Below are 12951 nucleotides of genomic sequence, written 5' to 3'. Positions count from 1 at the left end.
TTCTTCTTTTCAGATCTTCAGAGAGTTCTTTGCCATGAGGTGCCATGTTGAACTTCCAGTTACCAGTATGAGAGAGTGAGAGCGATAACACCAAATTTGACACACCTGCTCCCCATTCACACCTGAGACCTTGTAACACTAATGAGTCAATGACACCGGGAGTGAAAATGGCTAATTGGGCCCAATTTAGACATTTTCACTTAGGGGTGTACTCACTTTTGTTGCCAGTGGTTTTAGACATTATTGGCTGTGTGTTGAGTTATTTTGAGGGGACAGCAAATTTACACTGTTATACAAGCTGTACACTCACTACTTTACATTGTAGCAAAATGTAATTTCTTCAGTGTTGTCACATGAAAAGATATAATAAAATAATTACAAAAATGTGAGGGGTGTACTCACTTTTGTGAGATACTGTACATATAGTACAGTATATACTCATAGCTCCCAGCTGTCCCTGATTTTGAGGGACTGTCCCTCATTTGGAACCAAGTTCCTCTGTTCTTCATTTTGGTCTGATCTATATAGTTGTATAAAAAAAAAAAAAAAGATTTTTTAACTTATTATTCTTATACAGGATTTACATAGTGGCAACAGTTTACACAATGCTTTACAATATAAAAGAAAAACAGTACAGTTACAATACAATAAAATACAAGAGGGTTAAGAGGGCCCTGCTCATAAGAGCTTAAAGGCTAACAGAGTGGGGCAAGTGGTACAAAAGGTTATAATTGTGGGGGGTGAGCTGATGGAAGTGATAAAAAATTTGTTTGAGGTGTGATAGGCTTCTCTGAAGAAATTTGTTTTCAGGGATTGCCTAAAGGCAGCCAGAGTTTTAGATAGCCGAACAGATTGAGGTAGCGAGTTCCATAGGATGGGAGAGGCTCTGGAGAAGTCCTGGAGATGAGTATGGGAGGAGGAATAAAGGAAGCTTGAGAACAGGAGGTCTTAAACGGAGCGGAGAGGACAGTTTGGACCATGGGACAGGTGAGTGTTTGTTTATTAAAAGTCAGCAGCTACACTTTTTGTAGCTGCTGACTTTTAAATGGGTGGAAATCCACTTTAATAATTTGAATTTAATTTAGTAACATAACAACATAGTTAGTAAGTTTGAATAAAGACAACAGTCCATCCAGTTCAACCTGTGTAGGTGTGTGTGTAGAAAAATCATTTCCCATATCCCCTTAAATTGTTTACGTTAGGATACACGTCAAAGAGTATTTTAAAACTATCCATACTTCCTGCCGACACCACCGATTGTGGAAGAGAGTTCCACATCCTTACTGCCCTGACAGTGAAAAACCCCCTACGCAGCTTAAAAGGTTCATCCACTTCCAGTCTCATCGTGTGGCCCTGTGTACTCAAATGCCCCGTACACACGATCGGACTTTCCGCCAACAAAACCATGGATTCTTGTTCGAAGGTTGTTGGCTCAAACTTGTCTTGCATACACACAGTCACACAAATGTTGGCCGACAATTAGGAACGTGGGAACATGGTGACGTACAAGACGTACGACGAGCCGAGAAAAGGGAAGCTCAATAGCCAGTGCGGCTCCTTCTGCTTGATTCCGAGCATGTGTGAACTTTTGTGAGACGGACTTGTGTACACATGCTTGGACATTCTGACAACAAAGTTTCAACAAGCTCACATCCAACATTTCCCATAGGAAAATCCGACCGTGTGGATGCGGCATTACACTCCCTGAGACTGAAACGTTTCATACTTACGCTGGGATCACCATTGAGGTATTTGTATATCGCTATCATATCCCCTCTCAAGCGTCTCTTCTCCAGGGAGAATAAATTTAGCGCTTGTAGTCATTCCTCATAAGTGAGGTCCTCCAGTCCACATATTAATTTAGTTGCCCTTTTCTGGACTTTCTCCAGCACATCCTTTCTGAGGATTGGTAACCAGAACTGGACAGAATACTCCAGATGCGTCCGAACCAGAGTTTTATAAAGTGAGTGATTTTATAAATTTGCTGGGCAATTGGAAGCCAGTGTGGAGATTGGAGGAGAGGGGTAGCAGACACTGAGCGGTTGGTAAGGTAGATGAGTCTGGCAGCAGCATTCATGATACACTGAAGAGGAGATGGGAGCCTATAGAGAGGTAGGCCTATGAGAAGGTAGTTGCAATAGTCAAGGCGAGAGATAACGAGGGAGTGAATGAGTAGCTTTGCGGTTTCATTAGTTAAAAAAGGGTTAATTTTAGAGATGTTACAAAGGTGAAGTCTACAACAATTTGAAAATTTCAAAAGGCAGTATAAAGGAATAGTGGTTGTAAAAAAAACAAAAAAAAAAAAAAAAAACTTGTGGGTTTAACCAATCATTTTTTAAAATTCTCCTTTAAGGGGGGTGTGGCAGGGAGTGTATCCTATGAAATAGAAAAAAGAAGTTGGAACATATCATTGGACAATGAATAATTATTAAACATATATTATTTGTTCCTTCTACAATAGTGATTTTCCATGTATATGACAGTAAATACATACATGATTACAAATTTTGCAATAAAACATGATTTAACATAAATAACATGACACATAACATAACATGGTTTGGAAGAGTCAGCACTGTCCCACGAAACACGTCAGACTTACACAGATGCAACATGTTCTACAGACGGCCTATCATGCTTTTAATGCAATATAGTTTAGACCCAACATGCTATATAGCGCTATAGGGAATCCTGTCATGGAGGATACACATCCACACCATGTTATGTTATGTGTCATGTTATTTATGTTACAATAATGTTTTATTGCAAAATTTGTAATCATGTATGTACTTAGTGCCGGTTCACACAGGGGCGACTTGTCAGGCGACCTAGCCGCCTGACAAGTCGCCTCCCGTTCTGTACTATGGAACCGTTGTAATAGTAGCGACGCAAGTCGCTCCGACTTAGAAAAAGGTTCCTGTAGTATTTTTGGGGCGACTTCAGGCGACTTCAGGCGACTTGCGGCGACTTGCATTGACTTCTATACAGAAGTCGTTTTGCAAGTCGCCGCTGAAGTCATGTGTAGGTCGCCTCGGTGAGGTGACCTGCAAGTCGTGCTGCCCCTGTGTGAACCGGCACTTACTGTCATATACATGGAAAATCACCATTGTAGAAGGAACACATAAATATATGTTTAATAATTATTCATTGTCTAAAAATATGCCTCACTAAAAATCCCAACTTCTTTTTTCTATTCCATACCGCTAAGGATGGAGGTACATGTGTATGAGTGTACATATGAGTCTCATATAAAGTCCCAAACCCTTTTCTCCATTTTACTATTATTAGGGATTGTATCCTATGCCTACATGCTTTTGCTAATAGGCGTCCCTCTTTTCCATCTCAGAAAAGAGGTATGTATACTGTATACATACACATACATACACATTCATGGAGCAACCATATTTTCTGATGACATTAGACTCTGCTTCACCTCAATCCTCTTATCTCACTTTAAAAAGAGAAGTACAGCCAAAGCTTGTTTGTCTGTACTTCTCCTGTGGATCACAGGAGTGCAGTTCATTCTGCACTCCTGTGACCCATTTTCAGCAGACAGCGGGCTGAAACCCGCTGTCGGCTGACGCCACAGAGCCGGTCCAGGCTCTGGCAAGATCGTGACAATGAAGCTGGGATCCACACACATGCCTGGACAGGCACCTGGCAAGCCACTGAGAGGCTGAGCCGGCCGCTCCTCCCGCCCCCTCCACAGCCCAGCACTCCAGTGAGCAGGGGGGGGGGGGGCCATGAGCAGAGAGCTCTGCTCGGGGAGCAATGAGAACCAAGTGATCGGCAAGGTTTGATCGCTCGGTTCTCATTGTTAGAGGGGACAGATGCAGTATCCACCTAGGTAAGTATGATTCAGAAAATGAACTCCATACTTCTCTTATAAGGATTTGTCTGATTAAAATATAGCAGAATTCATGAATGAATGAATTCAAACACCCACAATGCAGCTGGTAGACAGACCACATGTCATCTTTGATAAGCCTATGGGTGATATTCTGGAGCTTAGAGCAGCCAAATAGTTCTTTTTTTACAAAATCTAACATTATTTGTTGAGCTTAATCTATGATGTGTAATTTTAATATCCCAAAATAAAATAATAATCCAAAAATAAAGCTGGCCCATAATATATATCCACTAGAGTTTTATTTGGTCCAAGAAACTGCAATTAGTTTAGCCTGATGCAAGAGAACCCAAAGGCAAACATTAATTTTATTGCAGCTAACCAATTCTTAAGCCTCGTACACACGATCGGATTTTCCTCAGACAAAGCATCAGACTTTTGTCCAAAGGGCATCTGCCGTGAACTTGTCTTGCATACAAACGGGACACAATTGTCGGCCAACAAACACGAAGGTAGTGACGTACTAGACATACTACGAGCCGATAAAGAAGAAGTTCAGTTGTCCGGCGCCACCCTTTGGGCTCCTTCTGCTAATTTTGTGTTAGTAGAAGTTTGGTGAGTGTTTATTCGCGCTTTTCAGTTCGTGCTTGTCAGTTCGTTTCTGAACGGCTGTTCGCCAACCAGCCATGTTGCGGAATCGGAGGAGAGAACGTGCTATTATTGGCCTTGGAGTTATTGCTTTGACCCAAGTCCAGTCCAGAAACAGGAGGAGGAGGATTTCTTGGACCAAAAATTGGTTGCTTAATCGTGACCAATTATGTCATATGCCTTTGCTGTGGGAGCTTCAGGAGTAGGGATGAGCTTTATGTTCGGGTCGAACATGAATTCGACTTACACATTGGCTGTTCGAGCGTTCGTCGAAATACGTACATTATGGGGCATTCGCGCCAAATTTGGGGGGCGCGTCACGCCCCATAATGCACTGGGACATCGCAGTGCATTGCTGTCTGATGATTGGCCAAGCATGCACTATGACCCGCATGCTTTGGCCAATAACAGTGCTGTCAGCAAAGAGAGCCATAATTGGCCAAAGGCAGGGTGCCTTTGGCCAATTATGGCTCAGGGGGTTAAGTCCACGCCCCACACTATATAAGGCCGCCTGCATGTCGGTCCTGTGTAGTGTGTTGCTGGCGTCATTTCATTTAAATTGAGCAGACAGGCGATTCAGTTAGCTGCAGTGTATTTAATATATATATATATATATATATATATATATATATATATATATATATATATATATATATATATATATATATAAAATCCACTGTATCCAGTTTAGCTAGATCTGACTGCAGTCCGTTCCTGGTGTACTGTTTCTAATATACTTCAGGCAGGCAGGTGATTCAGCTAGCTGCAGTGCATTTAACCACTAGACTACCGCCCATTTTTTTTGGTGTGGGGGTTCCCCTTAAGATTCATACCAGACCGAAGGGTTCCTCCTTCAAGATTCTCAGCACACAAGTCGCACTGCAAGTCGGATCATCTTGATCCGTCTTCTGGTGCGATCTCTATTCAAATCAATGGGCTCCCATAGGGAACCATTGATTTTGAATAGAGACAGAAACGACGGACGAGGCTTAACACAGCATTAAGCCTCGTTAATTCGCGTTTAACACCTTTTGCCGACGTCTGACGTTTTTACAGCTCTAGAGCTGGAGCCTCAGAACACACTAGTCATGTTTTTTTTTGTAGCTTAAAAACGGCTATGCCATTTACAGCTCAAAAACACCATGGTGGGTATGAGGCCATAGACTAACTTGGAGAGGCGTTTTTAAGCTGCAAAAAACGCTCAAAAAAGCGCCTGTAAAAACTTCCGTGTGCATGTAGCCTGAAAATGCTCCCTGCACTTTTCCTGGTCCGACTTTGGTCCTACTTCAGCCCATTGAATATCACTGAAGTCGGATCAAAGTAGGATCCTTGTGTTAACCATCAGACTTGTGACATCCAACATGGTGATTACAGCAGCAGGAAAAAGAATTTATGTAACTCCGGGATTGTTTTGATTGATCAAAGGGCAAGTCGTACTATCTCAAAGTGGGAGCAAAATCTTCATTCAAGTCGGATGGAAGTAGGACCAAAGTAGGACCAATGTAGCAAGGCAAAGTAGGGTGATAGTCGTACAACAGTCGTGTCATATCAGTGTGAACCCAGCCTGAAGGAGATTGTACAATCAGATTGTAATGTGTGTGGTGAGTTTTAGTCTGAAATCTGTGATCTGAGACTCTGTTGGCAGAGGAGATAGAATCCTCAGTGCAGCTGGCACTTGTAGTCCCCCAGGCTCTATAGATCTGTTTACTATGAGTACATTGTTCTATATCAGCAATTGTCATATGTCTTGTCTGCAAACAATTAGCTTGAGATCATTAACCTGGGGCATTTCCATTGTACCTGGAACTCCTCCAGGCTGTACAGACCTGTACACTAGAACTAAAATGTTATTTAACAGTACATTAGCCTGAGAGCTATTGGCTCTGTGGGCTGAGCAGACAGAATCCCGGTGTAGATGCTACTTGTAGTCCCTCAGGCCGAACAGATCTACTCACTATATTAGAGCAAATGTAATATGTACTGTATATAGTGGTCTATTCTTCCATGCCTGGTTGCATTTTAGCCTGGAACTCCGCTTTAAGCTTTGAGATGCGCACCCTAATGCAATAGGCTGTGCACACATATGTACTGTATATCACATAACATACTGTGTCTATAGTACAAATATCCTGGTACCTGTGATTCTATAGGCAGAATAGACAGGCATACTTCCCAACTGTCCCTGATTTGGAGGGACTGTCCCTGATTTGGAGCAATGTCCCTCTGTCCCTCATTCCTCCTCATTTGTCCCTCATTTTGGTCTGATCTATATAGATGTATATAAAATGCACTTTTTGATCTATCAAAAAGTGTTTTCCAGCGCTAAACCTTTCATCTGATTTCTAAATTGCTGTATTTGTAAATTCCAAAAGCCAATATAAAGGAATATTAGTGGTAAAAAAAGCACTTGTGGGTTTAACCAATCTTGTTTTTTTGTACAATTCTCCTTTAAGGGGGCGTGGCAAGGGGTGTGTTCTATGCCTGCATACTCTTGCTGATAGGTGTCCCTCATTCCCATCTCAAAAAGTTGGGAGGTATGGACAGGGTCCCCAGTGCATTTGGTACTTGTGGTCCTCCAGGCTGTACAGATGTGCTCACTATCACGGTTTATAACAGCAGTAAATATGTGTGTAGTGCTATTAGAGATCAGTGACTCTATAGGCAGCAGGGCCAGGACAAGGGGTGGGCAGGAGTGATGGCTGCCCTGGGCACTATGCTATCATGTGAGGTGGGGGAGCGCCACAAAGAGATTGGGTGGGGGGGATTTGTGTTGACGGGGAATTTGGGGGTGGCAGGGGGTAAGTATAGTCCCAAGAGGGTAAAGTTGGGGGGGGGGGGTTGCTAAGAGTGGTGATCTTGGGGAATTTGTGTTGGAGGGGGGGATCGGGGGGGGAAGATTTGTGCTAAGAGGGGAGATTTGGGGGAATTTGTGCAGGGAGGGAGGGATCTGAAGTGTGTATGTGGGGTGCTAGGAGGGGATAGAGAATTTGTAATAAGAGGTGTGAAGTTTTTATTGGGGGGGGCATTTGAGCTGGGGGGGACAAAGATTTGTGCTGAGAGGAGGGGATTTCAGCAGGGGGGGTGGATTTGTACTGAGAAGAGGGGGGATTTAATCTTAGTGGGTATGCATGCAGATTAGTGCCGTGTTTTTGTGGGGGAATTTTGCTGATACATAATACTCATACATCTTTGGGGGGGGGGGGCAGTTTGGCATGTTCACCCTTGACTCTACATGACCTTGCCCTGGCACTGATAGGCAGCGCAGACAGGATCCAGGGGAAGCTGGTACTTGTAGTCCCACAGGCTGTACTGATCTGCTCATTATCATGTTATGTTCATATTATATATATATATATATATATATATATACACACACAGTAGTAGATATAATATGTGTGTAGTACAAATGAGGATCTGGAGCACTATAGGCTGAGCAGACTGGATCCTTGGTGCAGCTAGTACTTGTAGTCCTCCAGGCTGTATAGATCTACTCATTATAACAGTATATAACAGCAGTTGATGTAATATGTATATAGAGAAATTAGAGATCAGTGACTCCATAGGCTGAGCAGACAGAATCCCAGGTACAGCTGGTACTTGTAGTCCCCCAGGCTATATAGATCTGCTCATTTAATATTATATAACAGCAGTTGGTGTAATATGTGTGTTTTACAATTAGAGATCAGGCGCTCCATAGGCAAAGCAGACAGGATCCCAGGTGTAGCTGGTACTTGTAGTTCTCCAGGCGGTATGGATCCACTCATTATAACAGTATATAACAGCAGTAGATGTAATATGTCAGTAGAGAAATTAGAGATATATGTGACTTTATAGGCTGAGCAGACAGAATCCCAGGTACAGCTGGTACTTGTAGTCCCCCCAAGCTGTAAAGATCTGCTCATTATAATATAGCAGTAGATGTAATATGTGTTTTACAATTAGAGATCAATCACTCCATAGGCAGAGCAGTCAGGATCCTGGGACATCTGGTACTTGTAGTACTCCAGGCTATATAGATCTGCTCATTTAATATTATATAACAGCAGTCGATGTAATATGTGTGTTTTATGATTGGACATCAGGCACTCCATAGGCAGAGCAGACAGGATCCCAGGTGCAGCTGGTACTTGTAGTTCTCCAGGCGGTATGGATCTACTCAATATAACAGTATAACAGCAGTAGATGTAATATGTGTTTTACAATTAGAGATCGATCACTCCATAGGCAGAGCAGTCAGGATCCCAGGTACATCTGGTACTTGTAGTCTCCCCTAGGCTGTTCTTGCCTCCATACTCCAGCAGCACATCCCATCCCTCCATCCTCCCTCTCCCAGCCCCCTCCTTCTCCTTGCTGTGCTGTCTCCTGCTGACGTGTCTGCCTCTGTCTGCTCATGCTCCTTCCGGCCATACACAGGACATCGCCACCCTGCAACTGACATGGCTGCAGCCGGCCGGCACCTCTCTGTGCTGCTGCTGATCGTTCTCCTGTCCCCCGGCTCAGCCAGGAGCGAACCTTCTCCGACACCAAGCGCGCTGCGCCGACCGCGAGTGTAGCAGGGTGAGGAGTGAGGGGATGGGGGAGGGGAGGGGAGATCACACTACACACAGCACCCTCCTTCCACCTACAATCGCATGACTTTGTCCGCACTTTGTTAGATTTGGACTTATTTATGTTGCACGTTCAGTTTGTTGTTGTTGCTGTCACTTCCTGTGCACTTCTCTCCTTCCATGGAAGGTCAGGGGGGTGCACAGGCTGGGGGTGGGATGTCCCAGCACAGAACATGGGGGGTGGGGGGATTTCCTGGCCTCAGGAAGGTTCAGCTTTGGCTCCAGTGAACTTCTCACAGCTCCGATCCTCTGTAATTAGGGGATTTGTCCCTGGAGCTTACATCAGTCACCACAACACCCCCCAGCGTCTGAAATGTTGTTTTTGTAAACTTAATCATGTTTTGTTTTTTTCCTTCCAAGTTTTGTAACAATCGTTATTATGGTTATGTTCAAAGTTCCATAGTCTATATATATCAGTGGTGGTCAACTTTCTTGATACTGAGGCCGCAAGTGTGGCCCCCAATGTTACTAAAGGGCCACACACGAGAGGGTCGGGGACTGGGGGGGGTGGGTGTATGGTGTCTGACACGCGAGAGGGTCGGGGACTGGGGGGGTGGGTGGGTGGGTGTATGGTGTCCGACACGCGAGAGGGTCGGGGACTGGGGGGGGTGGGTGTCTGACACGCGAGAGGGTCGGGGACTGGGGGGGGGGGTGGTTGTATGTATATATGGTGTCTGACACGCGAGAGGGTCGGGGACTGGGGGGGGGGGGGGGGGGGGGGTTGTATGTATGGTGTCTGACACGCGAGAGGGTCGGGGACTGGGGTTTTGGGGTCTGACACGCGAGAGGGTCGGGGACGGGGGGACGGTTTTGGGGTCTGACAGCGAGAGGGTCGGGGACGGGGGGACGTTTTGGGGTCTGACACGCGAGAGGGTCGGGGACGGGGGGACGGTTTTGGGGTCTGACACGCGAGAGGGTCGGGGACGGGGGGACGGTTTTGGGGTCTGACACGCGAGAGGGTCGGGGACGGTTTGGGGTCTGACACACGAGAGGGTCGGGGGGACGGTTTTGGGGTCTGACACGCGAGAGGGTCGGGGACTTGGGGGGGGGGGGGGGGGGGGGGTTTGGGGTCTGACACGCGAGAGGGTCGGGGATGGTTTTGGGGTCTGACACGCGAGAGGGTCGGGGGGACGGTTTTGGGGTCTGACACGCGAGAGGGTCGGGGACGGGGGGACGGTTTTGGGGTCTGACACGCGAGAGGGTCGGGGGAACGGTTTTGGGGTCTGACACGCGAGAGGGTCGGGACTTGGGGGGGGGTTTGGGGTCTGACACGCGAGAGGGTTGGGACCTTGGGGGGGGGGGGACTGCGGGTCTGACACGCGAGAGGGTCGGGGACTGCGGACACAATAAAAGAGATGATCAGAGACTTCAGACATGATTCAAAGATGGTTAAAGACTGCAGACAGCGGGTACCTTTTTTGACAGGTACCCGCTACAACTTCCTCAATTCCCGCCTAGGCTCCAGACACTTTGGACACTCCATTCTTACCTGCAGCCTCTGGGACATGCCGCAGGACCAGTCCTAAGGTACTGCCATGCCTCGCGCATGTGCAGTGTGAAGCTGGCTGTGAGACATCAGGAAGTCACAGCTGGCTCCCACATCCAAGATGGCGGTGCTGGAAAGCGAAAGCCCAGCAGGAATTGACTACGGGCAGGACAGCGCTGGACGCCATGGGCTGGTAAGGGTTTGTTTCTTAAAAGTCAGCAGCTACTGTATTTGTAGCTACTGACTTTTTAAAGTGATATTAAAGTCTTGTTTAAAAAAAAAAAAAATAAAATAAATAAAAAACCAAGCATGCTATACTTACTTGTCCTGTGCCAGGGTTTTGCACAGAGCAGCCTCAATCCTCCTCTTTTCGGGGTCCACGCCGGCGCTTCTGGCTCCTCATTCCTGTGGGGGCAGCCGCGCTCCTGATCTGTGGCTCTGTGTGTCCATTCACACATGGAGCCACAGCTCGGCCCCTGCCCCCTCCATCTCCTGATTGGTTCATCGGCCGTGATTGACAGCAGCGGGAGCCAATGGCCATCAGGAGTGCGAGTTTCCGGAGAGGCAATGCTCTCATAGACGTTGCTGGATAGAGATGGGGGTGCTGGAGGGGCTGCTGCATAAAGAAGATTTTTTTACCTACATGCATTTAATGCACCTTGTGCCTTTACAACCACTTTAAGCAAGATGGCAGTACCTCTTTAAAGTGTAGCTAAACCTAAGAACAAAAATGTATAGTATTGCAGCTTACCTATCCTTAGATGTAGTGACCGTAGTGATTTTTTTTTTTTGCACTTCTTAAAGAGTAAAATAGAGCAAATAAGAGAGTTTATACGCACTTTAAGTTTTAGAGCCTATTTTCACTTATGTGCAGGCATGGTAATGCACACAAGTACATGGTGTATATGGGTCCTTATAATGTCCCTTTAAAGACACAGTAAACTGCATTTTATAGTGTTAACCTTAGTGGAAGCTTAGGTGAGAGGTCGTGAGAGGTCTAGGCTAAGGTTGCTGTGTTTTTAGGTCCTTCAAGGAATTTGGATCACCTTGGGTGTACCCACACAAAGACCGGGAGGACATATAAGCTCCGTAAACATAGTGGAAACCAGGGCTATAAGACAAGATCTCTAAACCCTCCGGCCACTATGCTGGGAAGTTTAGTGACAGTAATGCCCCGTACACACGGTCGGACATTGATCGGACATTCCGACAACAAAATCCTAGGATTTTTTCCGACGGATGTTGGCTCAAACTTGTCTTGCATACACACGGTTGCACAAAGTTGTCGGAAAATCTGATCGTTCTGAACGCGGTGACGTAAAACACGTACGTCGGGACTATAAACGGGGCAGTAGCCAATAGCTTTCGTCTCTTAATTTATTCTGAGCATGCGTGGCACTTTATGCGTCAGAATTGTGTACACACGATCGGAATTTAACCGATCAGATTTTGTTGTCGGGAAAATTTTATATCCTGCTCTCAAACTTTGTGTGTCGGAAATTCCGACGGAAAAAGTCCGATGGAGCCCACACACGATCGGAATTTCCGACAACACAATCCGATCGCACTTTTTCCGGTGGAAAATACGACCGTGTGTACAGGGCATTACAGTTCTGACAGAGTGACCAAGGCCCTTCAGAAGATTGTAGTGTTGATATTTTAATCTGATCTCTTAAAAGTTTTTTGTTATATCTGTTCAATAAGCAGACAAAATGCTAGTTTATCCTGCCAGAAATCTTGTGAGCTGATAATTTCCTCTGCTTTCTACCTGTGCATATACCAGGGTGGATATAAATGAATGATTTTTTTTTTTTTTTTTTTTAATCTGATCTATTTGATTTAAATAGATTATTTTGATTTTTATCAAATTTATTTTAATAAAATGCTTTTGGAGTAAAAATCTATCTAAAGATAGTTTTCTATTTAAGATACATTCATTATTTAGTTTATTCAGCATGAAATGGAGCTTAGTTATGTAGCATGGGGCTGTATATTCTGCAATATTTACAGTGGTGAATTACAGGAGGAGAACACGGGATTCGCTGGTCTGGGGAGTATGATAATTGAGGTAAAAAGCTAAAGCAGACTGATAAAGAAATGAACACAGTGGGGGTGAAGTTCCTCTTTATTCCTGTGCTGCTGAGTTCTAAATTACAGTCAGCTTATTTTAAGAGATTAAACTGAATTCTCTCTAAAGAAAAAAAAAAAGTGTCTTTCAGGAGATGACAGCCAATGTGTTTTGGGAGGTATAAGCTCCCAACTGTTGATAATTGCTTTTATACAAATTAAATTCATATCTACAGTTGATCCTTATGATGAACATACACTATGTGAATTTTGGCCAGTTCCTGATGAATCAGCTG

Source organism: Aquarana catesbeiana, linkage group LG04 (genome assembly GCF_042186555.1).
Source record: "Aquarana catesbeiana isolate 2022-GZ linkage group LG04, ASM4218655v1, whole genome shotgun sequence".
NCBI classification, from domain to species: domain Eukaryota; kingdom Metazoa; phylum Chordata; class Amphibia; order Anura; family Ranidae; genus Aquarana; species Aquarana catesbeiana.
This window is presented reverse-complemented; position numbering follows the sequence as displayed.